Source organism: Oreochromis aureus, linkage group 3 (assembly GCF_013358895.1).
Source record: "Oreochromis aureus strain Israel breed Guangdong linkage group 3, ZZ_aureus, whole genome shotgun sequence".
Taxonomy (NCBI): Eukaryota; Metazoa; Chordata; class Actinopteri; order Cichliformes; family Cichlidae; genus Oreochromis; species Oreochromis aureus.
Genome location: NC_052944.1, coordinates 7682037 through 7691211, shown reverse-complemented (window position 1 = coordinate 7691211; position 9175 = coordinate 7682037).

Below are 9175 nucleotides of genomic sequence, written 5' to 3'. Positions count from 1 at the left end.
GCTGGTATGTGCCAGGATGACTGTTTACCTTTTTTGGCTTCTCTGTGTAAAATGCCATCATATTTGCAAAATTAACTTTATACTTGTAATTATCAGTTTTCAGGTTTCAAAAAGTGAAAGACATCATCAACAAGAGAAGAAAGGTGGGAAGTTAAAGCAGATAGGGGCAAAGGTCAGGACAGGATTTAAAGCTGCTAAGCACTGCTGTGCGATTCAAATGCTAAGCAGGCAGAGAAAGATTTTTATCTGATAGCCTTCCTCTATAAAATGTAAATTCGATGGAAAACAAGGGGGGGGGGGGGAATCTAAAAAATAGAACCTTCCCTCATCTGTTCCCATGTATTTTAAATTCACACATCAAAACAGTAGACCAGTGGAAGGTAATGATGCAGGTATTTGATGAAGCAAGGGAGCAGGGGTGTTGTTCATAAAAATGGGCTTCATATATGCACTAAAACTTATTTCCTTCTTATTTTATCAAATTATCAAATCAATTTAAACTTCATAATATAATGATATTAAACATTTTGTATCATGTCAGAGGCTAATAAACATTGCACATTGTTTCTTACAGAGAGAGATGCATACCATGATAATACCAACATTTTTGTTTAACAGATCATCTTAAATTGTAAGCTTAATTTGGTTTGGGTGTTTTAATTGATGAACCCCATAGACTATATCAAAGAATGAATGTAGCCTCCAGGTCTGAAAAGTGAAGCCAATGGAAAAGTGTCATAAACTCGCCTGTGATGTAATACCCAAAAGGGGTATTGGTATTGCTCACTTAATATGTATACCACTGTTTATCAGCACTACTATTCAATTTACCACATGTGACTATTCTGTAGTGGCCTATTTATGATTTTTTAGTACTTTAATAAATACTACTTTTTCATTGCATCAAGTTTTACTGAGTTTATTGAATTCTAGAGCTGCAATCCTAATTCCAAATACAAATAAAAACAGTAAATACATTAATCCATATTTTATTCACAAGAACATATAAAACACATTAAATGCTTTGATTAATAATTAGCAGAGGTTCACTAATCTGAAAAGTAGCAATCTGAAGACTGACTATGTCATCATCTACATGATATTATCAAAAGATTCTGAGACTCTGGAAAAATCATCATCAGTGCCTCAGGAATTGGCAGCTTGCACATCTGGAAAGGCGCTATCACTGCTGAAAGGTATATACAGGTTTTAGAACAGCATATGCTCCCATCCAATTTAGAATCACCAGCACGCCTAACCTCACTAACTGCATTTACTGCTTATCCTAAATTGGATGTAGGTGTGAATGGCTGTCAGTCTCTATGTTAGCCCAGTGACAGACTGGTGTCCTGTCCAGGGTGTACCCCACCTCTTGCCCTATGGTATCTGGGATAGGCTCCAGCTAAGCAACTTAAAGAAGTCCAGACGCTTTTCTTTCCAAGCTCCTTAGACTACGATGACCTGGATGACTGAGAACCTTCACAAACATATGGCTCCAGCAACCTGGAAACCCTGAATTGGATAAGCAAAAGAAAATAGATGTCACAAGTGACCACCACAGTATGAAGCGCTGCATGTTTGATTTGGCAGAGTTTAATTACCGGATTTCCTTCATGACACAACCCCGAAGGGGATTATTTATGGCCTCAATTAAATTCAGTATATTCAGGCGAAACTAATATCTGGTGGTAAACATGAGCCAAAGGCTTCTTGACCTACTCTCCTCCATCGATAGTACAGTATCACTGTGCTTTTTAGCTCAGAGTAAACCCTGGAGTGTGGACTGGCCAACCTTTTCTGAGTACACTAAATCCCTTAACAGGGTCTTTCCAGTGTGGTAATCAGCGTGCTTGAAAAACATTGAGATTCTTCACATGCTACGAGGATCAAATTTTTGCTACAGAAACAGGTATGCTGTTTGTCAGATTTTGACGGATTTTTTTGAAATGTATGGAAGTATAGGCATTGCAAATGTAACACCCCAAAAAAAAACCAAAAAACAAAAAAGAATTACTGTATAAAAATGGTGGAAACAAAAGGCCCCCTTAAAACAGAAGCCTAAATCTGATATTTAATGCCAACAGCTCCTCCAAAGGAGCAGTTGGCATTTGATGTAGGCTATTACAGTGCTGTGGTTAATTTACCTGCTTTTGTCTCAACTACACCATCAGAAGGAATTATGTATCTATAGTATTTCATTTATTACATATTAGCATTCTGTTTTTAGATGAAAGCATTATTGTGTCTAACACAGCCTCAAATAACTTCTATCAAGTAAGCTCCTAAGTTGCAGTTATGTATGAGTCTATTGTATACTATTGTGGCAAAGCCATGTGTGTGTGCGTGTGTAACACAATCTGTGTATATGTATTTTGATTTGTATTCTGATCCATGAGTGTGTATTCAGATGTATAAATGTGTGCAAAAATCTGCATATGTATATTCAGAGTGTGTATGTAATTAAATTTTTAAATATATAAATAGATCTGTAAGCATGCAGATTGAATGAATAAATGAAAAGTCTTAAAGTTGCACAGAAGAATTGAAAGTACAGACAAACCTTTGATTACTATTCATTTTTTTCGCTGGCATGTAGCTGTTATAAGTAAATAAAATTTTAAAAAAAAATGTTACCAGTAACTGAAAACAGCTATGTTTGCTCAGTTTATGGTTCTTATGTCATACGAAGGGTCAGTGCCACTTGGCGAGTAACTTTGAGCTAGAAGAGAATAATTCAAGCATCTTATCTCCTGGTGAAAACTGCCTGAGTCTAACCCATGTGTTGTACAGGCGCTGCTGACGTTCCTGGGCCTGGAACTAATTCTCTCATGATAACCTCCCCAATGTGTCTAGCTGCTCTCATGTTCTGAACTTATTGAATTTCATTTTTAACTGGGCTTGGACCTTCCTCCCAGTTTTCTTTAATCATGTACACACCCAAGGCTTTCTGCTGAACAGTAACTCAAACGGAGAAAATCCTGTGGAGGCCTAAGGCACCTCCCACACTACGAACAGCTTGAGGGTCTAACCAGCAATCCCAATTGCATCCATCCTTATGGATCATTGAATTTAAAGTCTTATTCAGCTGCTCCACCAACCCGTCAGTCTGACAGTGGTAGACGCTATTTGAACACATTTAATGCCCAGTAATTCATATAGTTCTTATAATGTATGAGACATGAATGGACGGCCCTGGTCAATCAGTATCTCTTTATGGATGACGATTTCAGAAAGAGTGCCTGCGCCACAGTCTTTGCAGAAATGGTGCACAGTGGCACAGCTTCAGGATTTTGCATTGCATAATCCACCAATCCAACCAATACAAAAATATCCCAGTGTATTCTGTTGAAATGGCCCAATGAGTGTGCTCAAATGGAACCTACATTATTGGTAGTGAGCTCAAAGGTGCTTTTGGAATGGCCCACCAGTTAACTAGCTGACAGCTCGGGCAGGACCAACACTGCACATCCACATGGATGCCCAGTCAATAAAGTTGGGCCATTATTCACTCCAGAGTTTCACTATACCCCATATAACCAGTCATCGGGTTGTAATAAGCCACCAACAACTGGGTGTTTTCCAAATTGATACTGTCCATTGCTAATCAATACAAAATGCAGATCAGTGTTGTGTCAGGGCACATCTGTGACCATCAGTTTTTATCACTTGATCATAGGTTGAGTATAGAGTGCTCAAGTGACAGGCTCTCACGGGAAGGTCCTGCCATCGCCTCCTCCTCAGAGTCAACATCAGATGACCTAGCCTCACTGCTGTATGCATCACAGACACTACATGCTATTATCGGTTGTGAATCTGTCCACAGAGCCTCCTCCACAAAGCTGGAATAGGCCAGCTCCCAGCTGGCAGTTGCGGCTGCCTGCTACCTCCCTTGGCTGCTCTGACAGGTAGTCCTTGACCAAGGTCGTGGCCAAGCTGATGAGCTGCTGGCAGTGGTTTCTGCGGTGAGCTAGGTCAATGATGTGAACTTCCTCTCTTGTGTGGATTTGGGTCTACATGGCTGCATCAAAGAGCAACCTGGCATAGGCGAAAGGCTGGTTTTCCAGCCCCATCTATCACTGCAGAAAATGCCAACGATAGTCCTCTGGCACGAGGCACAAGTGTCATCAACATTATACTAAAATGATATATTTTAGTATAATGATTACAATTACTCTTTTAGTCCCTTCTGTTTTAATATCATACTTAGCTGATTAAACTTACTTTAATTAGCTGTCCTGGAAGACAAAGCTCTGAGTTGCTGATCTCAAGGACAATTAAATAGAAGCCAACCCAGTGGGGTCATAACCAATGCAACTGGCAACTATGGATGAGGAGAAACCCAACGTCCATACCGACCAAGAAGCAGCTAGGAGCTCAATACAATAACATCAAGAGGAGACAGCTACTATCAAAGTTAGAGTTAGAGGCTACAATACAGTGGAAACAGTATTGATCAATATGGAAATAATCTGAGAGTAATGAGACAGGACTGCACCTACACCAGAGTCTGAAATATGAAGATCAATGAACTGTAGTTTGGGTTCAGACTGGATGAAAGGTCTATGAAATGTACATTTTTCAATCTTGACATATAACTCGTTCTCAAGGAGTCTTTGAAGGCTCTAGCAGACATGACAGCAATGGTCCTTTGGGTTCTTAGAAAAAAATCACAATGGCATCAAGGTAGACAAACAAACAAATTTGGGAAATCTCTGAGCACATCCTTCACAAGGGCTGGAAACACTGCTGGAGATATGGACCCACTGGGGCAGAAAAGGGATGACTGATTCAGGCTGCCAGGAACTCCCAGATGTATGTCTCCATCATTTCTCGATTCTGGATGGGAGATGTTGTACAACTGGCTGGTGGCTCCTGGGAGAAGATCTATGGCCCCCAACATAGGGGCAATGTTGGGGGGAGAGAGTGAGCTTTGTCTTTATTGAATATTTGCTGAAGGTCATGATTCTCAGTGGTAACAGAGGAAAGGTCAAGTGAGTGTAAGGTGGAGTGTTCTTTGTTTCTTTGCCTGTGGGACAGCTGACTATAAATATTTTGACATACAAAATAAACTCCATCCCTCAATGTTTTGTCTGACCAGTTAATGTGTAGATTATGTTCAGTTCAATTTAGTTTTATTTATATAGCAGCAAATCAAAACAACAGGTGCTTTATCTTGTAAGGTAAAGACCTTAAAATAATATAGAATTTGTGTCTAAAGCCATAGAAATACTAGAATTACAGGCATATAGGGAGCAGTGAAAATAAAGAATATTAAATGTGACAACAATCGAGACAATGGGGACTCCAGTTAGAGAATAATGAGTTAGAGAATAATGTGACACTCCACGCACGCCACGCACTAATGTGGCAATTAAATCTCCAGCAAAAAGTAGAAAGAACAGGGAGGTCCATTTCCATCGGGTGGAGACCCCCCTTAAAAAATACATAAATAAATAAACAGGGGTCATGGAAGCCTAGGATTACAAAACTGAACAGTAGCAGATAATATTTATTTATAAAAAAAACAAGCCCAGGGCATTTAAAATACTAAACAATAAAACCAAGCTAAAAGTCTGACACATATATGATTTTCCAGCACCAACCATCACAGAAATCCTTCTTTTTCACTGGTTGTGTCTCGCTGAGAAAGGCCTTACTGCATACAAGTCCCCTGCCATGTCCACCTTCAATCTTCTTTTTTAAAATCTTTATTTAACCAGGGAAAAAAATCTTTGAGATTAGAAAATCTCTTTTACAATGATGTCCTGGCCAAGATGAGAAACAAGTGCAACAATGTATAAAATTATTCACATTAGCCACAAAATATGAAACAGTTGTCAAGGCAGTGGGGTAGAAAGCGGACCCAAACACTGCATTGATGTTGAACAGATGGGACTACCAGCTCACCTTCACTGTTGAAGAGAAGAGGACTTTGGTACCCCAGGTATGCCCTTAATGGTGAGACTCCGGTGGCCGTTGACCTACTGGAGTTAGGTGGGTAGTCCACACATGCTACCTGGTCACCCCAATGTGGTTTGATTGGAAGAGGCGATACAGCGAAGAACGGCTTCCAGTTCTTAGTTGGCTCTCTCAGCTTGGAGATTCGTTTGAGGGTGAAACCCTGAAGACAGACTCAGTTGCGCCCCCAGCTGGAGCAGAACTCCTTCTAAACCTGAGACGTGAACTGGGGCATGTGATCGGAGATGATGTCCTGACACATGTTGGGTTAGTAGTTTCGCAGTCTCCAAGGCAGTGGGCAGGTTGGGTAATGCCACAAAGTGGGCTGCCTTGGAAAACTGGTCTATTATGGTGAGAATTGTGGTGTTACCCACCGATGGCAGAAGGCCCATCTCAAAGTCCAAGGATTGTGCGACCATGGCTGCCTGGGGACGGGTAGGGGTCGGAGCAGGCCCACAGGAGAAATGTTTGCGACCTTCTTCAGGGCACACACTGGGCAGGGCCCCACGCACTCCTGGGTGTCTTTGCTGAGAGAAGGCTACCAGGACAGATGTAAGAATTGCACTGTTCGATTCTAACCCAGATTGCATGAACACCTGGCCATGCGGGCCCAGTGGAGGACCTTCCCGTGGACCGTTGTGGGAACATATAATTGACCAGAGGGCCCCGTCCCTGGGTCAGGTTCCTGCTGCTGAGCTTCCTGGATTAACTTCTCCACTTCCCAAGTGAGTGCCCCCACAACACACGTGGGCGGCAGAACAGTTCTCTACTTTTCTTCGGGTTCCTTAGCTGGAACAACCTGGTGAGACAAGGCGTTTGGCTTTTGTTTCAAAATTCGGGCCAGTATGTGATGGTGAGGTTAAAACGCGTAAAGAATAGAGCCAACCTGGCTTGACAGGAGTTTAGTCATTTGATGGCCTGCAGGTACGGTTTTTGTTGTCAGTCCAGACTAGTACAGGGTGCTCACTCCCCTTCACTCTTCCAGGGCCAGCTTAATCGCCAAGAGCTCATGATCTCACACATCGTAGTTCCACTCAGCCTGTAAGAGACACTGGGAGAAAAAAGCACATGGGTGGAGATTACCTTGTAATTGCTGGGAGAGGTCGGCTCAGGTCGGCCTGGACCAAGAAAAATGCTGATGAAAACATCCGTTTGAGATGGTTGAAAGCTAGTTGAGCAGAAGGTGACCACAAGAATGGCGCTTTAGGTGAAGTAAGTTGCGAGAGGGTGAGAGGGATTGCTCCTGTAGAATTATAGGGACTATTTTACATAACCATCATCTTGTCATTGCATTAATTATCATTTCATCCAAGCATTTATTGAAGCTGCTGGCATTATGTTATAATTTATATTATAGGGGTTATCATAATCAAATATTAACATGTTTATTACAGGTGCAGTATAACTACTTTAAAATGATTGAGTTAAATATATATATATCATAACTCATATGCTGAGTATATTGTTACAGTAAAATAGTAGCTGAGCAAAGGCCTGAATGTATTCAGCTTCTTGTGGTATTTGAGTTTGCTTAGTTACAGGTGACGGAAGGATGTCCAGTCCATGGTGACCTCAAAGGCCTTAGGTCATCACTATATTCGGAAGAGTATGCCACAAGGAGGAACCTCTATGTTGCAGTTAATTCTTAAAATACATGAATGTTCTGTACATGCAAATTATGTGCTTGTAAACGCAAGAAGGGGCGTTACAATACCCTGATGTTATAAAAACAATCTAGAGTGTATTTTGGGTAGAGATGTACAACTGCTTTGCAGTTTGCACCTCTCCACGCTGCGTGCATTCATTAAAATCAATTGTTTGAACGGCCTTTTCTGGACTATCATTGTTTTACTCTCGTCCTCAATTTCGGACCCGTAACATTTGGTGCATTTGGCCGAGGTTGAGGGAGAAAAGTTGGAGGTTGAGACTGAGAGGGTCCGAGGCGCTCGAACAAGCAGACACGAGTCAGTGGTCGAAGTGAGTGGACATAAGCCGGCTTATTCAAAGGTAAGGCACTACCTGTTGAATTATTTCCAAAATGTGCCAGATTGGACATGAGAAATTAAAGTCTACTTACTGAAATTACTGGTAAATGTCTCTTTTGATTTTGGTGAAAAATCTCATGAGAATTGAAGTTGAAGTAATGATAATGAAACGTTGAAAATAAGTAAAGAGAATAAGAGAAAATAAGTAAAGAGTAAAGAGAATAAGTGTATTAAAAGCAGTTGGACTGCTACGAGGATTTAAATGCAGTTGGACTGCTAAGGAAAGAGAATTTAAAGTAGTTGGACTACTGAATTTAGGAAATAGGTCATTTGAAATCTGTATATGGTCATACAGTTAAAATTGAATACAAAGCTGGGCTTGGGCATCAATAAAGTGGGTTGGTGGTTTCATAGGATGTCTTTAAAACGTAATTAAATTCATGTAGAACGGAACTGTGGAAAGTTCTAGGAAGTGCATCGCTCAGAGGTAACGCTTGCCGGAGTCAGGGACGCTTAGACTCCGTCCTCAGTTGAGGGATAGTCAGTTGGTCACTGTGGAGCTTGGGGCACTCCAGAATAACTAGTGGTTGGACCACTTTGCCGTTTGGGAACGGTTTATGCACTTTTTGGGTAGTAAAGGTTGGACCTTGGGCGTTGGACGCTTTTAAATTGACTTAGGAACTTTAGCAATTAGACCAGACACAGGTTGGACCTGATACTGGGTCATTGATTATCAAAAACTTGGAGTTTGTCCCTTGAGGGTTAATTCAAATTTTGTCTAAATTATGTAGGTTGTGCAATTTAAGGCCTTGTAAATATTATTTAATTTATCAGACGTCTCTGTGTTATAATTTCTATGTTTGTATATAGGCTCTGTCTGCCACGGGCACTGCAGCAGGCTGTTTATTTTGAGAGTGTGTCTGTGTTTATGTAAATGAGATGCCTGTGACTTATTTAGAGTGACATTTCCTGTTTACTAATGAGTGGCTAATGACTGACTGCAGAGCCAGGGTTAAGGACGACTTCAATCTGTGTTTTAAGGGAAGAAATGCAGTTTATGTTTATTATATTTGTGTGACTGTTGTTGATTATGATAAGTATTTCATGATAACTGTAGAATATGAGTATGGGGTTTGCTTGACACGTGTCTGTACTAGGTAAAACTGTGCAAAACTGATAGGAAGTTTATAGGGACTGCTACACATGGCTGATGCCTGTATTTAAGACGCTGG